Source organism: Cebus imitator, unplaced genomic scaffold (genome assembly GCF_001604975.1).
Source record: "Cebus imitator isolate Cc_AM_T3 unplaced genomic scaffold, Cebus_imitator-1.0 Scaffold2, whole genome shotgun sequence".
NCBI lineage: Eukaryota > Metazoa > Chordata > Mammalia > Primates > Cebidae > Cebus > Cebus imitator.
In genome coordinates this window covers 14,735,174-14,737,506 of record NW_016107317.1, presented here as the reverse complement: position 1 = coordinate 14,737,506, position 2,333 = coordinate 14,735,174, and the positions used below count along the sequence as shown (strand labels likewise).

General features: G+C 42.6%; 1 long non-coding RNA gene across 1 annotated transcript in view; it reads right to left on the bottom strand.

Moving 5' to 3' along the window:
* LOC108305563 overlaps nt 1–2,333 on the bottom strand; it is a 29,020-nt gene that overhangs the window by 6,736 nt on the left and 19,951 nt on the right. Inside the window, exon 3 of the long non-coding RNA XR_001825788.2 lies at nt 2,311–2,314. This is a non-coding gene — a long non-coding RNA (uncharacterized LOC108305563). The remainder of the gene's footprint in view (nt 1–2,310; nt 2,315–2,333) is intronic.

Genomic DNA, 2,333 nt, shown 5'->3' with positions numbered 1-2,333 from the left:
ATATTGGTCAGGCTGGTCTCGAACTCCTGACCTCAGGTGATCCACCCGCCTCAGCCTCCCAAAGTGTTGGGATTACAGGCATGAGCCACAGCACCCAGCCTGGCTTATTAGCCATTCATATATCTCCTTTAGGGGTTTGCATCTATTCAAAACTTTTGCTAATTTTAAAAAAGCAGGTTCCAGCTGAGTGCAGTGGCTCACACCTGTAATCCCAGCCCTTTGGGAGGCCGAGGCAGGCGGATCAAGAGGACAGGAGATCAAGACCATCCTGGCTAACACAGGGAAACCCTGTGTGTACTAATACAAAAATTAGCCTGGTGTGGTGGTGCATGCCTGTAATCTCAGCTACTCGAGAGGCTGAGGCAGGTGAATCTCTTGAATCTGGGAGGTGGAGGTTGCAGTGAGCTGAGATCATGCCACTGCACTGCAGCCTGGGCAACGGAGCAAGACTCCATCTCAAAACAAAACAAAAAAAAGCCAGGCACGGTGGCTCACGCCTGTAATCCTAGCACTTTGGGAGGCCAAGGTGGGTGGATCACCTGAGGTCAGGAGTTCACGACCAGTCTGGCCATCATGGTGAAACCCCATCTTTAAAAAAGGAAGAAGAAGAAAAAAAGCAGGTTGCTTGTTTTCTTACTATTCAGGTTTTTAAAAATTGTGGTGATATATAACATAATATTTAACTTCTTAACCATTCATAAGCATACAATTCAGTGGCATTAAATATACTCACAATGTTGTGTAACCATCACCAATATCTATACTCAATCATCCCCAAGAAAAATCTGTACTCATTAAATAATGACCTCCCTCTTTCCCCCTGGTGTCCCCCAACCCCACCTCCCAGTCCCTGGTAACCTCTATTTTACTTTCTGTGTCTATTAATTTTCCAATTCTAAGTACCTCATATAAGTGGAATCATACAATATTTGTCCTTCTGTGTCTGGCTTATTTCACTAAGCATGTTTTCAAAGTCCACCCATGTTGTGGCATATATCAAAATTGCATTCCATTTTATGGCTTATTAACATTTCACTAAATCTAATTATGAGTTTTAAGTGCTCTTTTATGCTCTGTTTACAAATCCTTTTTCATATATTTATATATTTTTGGAGACAGGGTCTCATTCTGTGACCCAGGCTGGAGCACAATGGTGCCATAACAGCTCACTGCAGTCTTGACCTCTTGGGCTCAAGCAATTCTCCCACCTTAGCCTCCCAAGTAGCTAATACTGTAGATGTGCACCATCATGCCTGGCTAAATCTTGATTTTTTTTTTTTTTTTGAGACGGAGTCTGGCTCTTGTTGCCCAGGCTGGAGTGCGATGATGCAATCTCGGCTCACTGCAACCTCCACCTTCTGGGTTCAAGCGATTCTCCTGCCTCATCCTCCCAAGTAGCTGGGATTACAGGCACCCGCCACTACACCTGGCTAATTTTTGTATTTTTGTAGAGATAGGGTTTCACTATGTTGGCCAGGCTGATCTTAAACTCCTCACCTCCAGTGATCTGCCTACCTCAGCCTCCCAAAGTGCTGGGATTACAGGTGTGAGCTACCCACCACATCTAGCCAATTTTGATTTATTGTAGAGATAGGGTCTCACTTTGTGGTGCAGGCTGATCTTGAACTCCTGGCCTCACACCATCTTCCCCACTCAGCCTCCCAAGCTGCTGGAATTACGGGCATGAGCTATCATGCCTGACCCAGATATTTAATTTAAAAAACAAAACAAAACATTTTTTTTAAGACTAGTCAAGTGCAGTAGTGAGAAGGGGCGAAAGAGTAGAACAAGGAGCTCGATCTGTAACTGACTGTGAACACTCAATTGAGATAACTCACTATCTTTGGACCAGTCAGATATTTAATTTGTAAATATTTTCTCCCAAACTCTTGCTTGTCTTATTATTCTCTTTGGAGTTTTTCAAAGAGGCAAAAAATTCAATTTTGATAAAGTCTAATATACCAATTTTTTCCTTTTAAGGACTATGACTTTGATGTCATATGTAAGAACTACTTGCCTAATCCAATATCAAAAAGATTTTCTGTGTTTTCCTTTAAAGTTTTAAAGTCCTACATTTAGGTCTATGATCCATTTTGAGCAAATTTTAATATAAAGTTTAAGGTATGGATTGGGCTTATGTTTTGCATGTGGATCAAATTGTTTCAGAGCAATTTCTTGGAAACATTAACTTTTCTCCATGGAATTTCCTTCTAAAAAATCAGTCGACTGCCGGGCGCGGTGGCTCAAGCCTGTAATCCCAGCACTTTGGGAGGCTGAGGCGGGTGGATCACGAGGTCAAGAGATCGAGACCATCCTGGTCAACATGGTGAAAC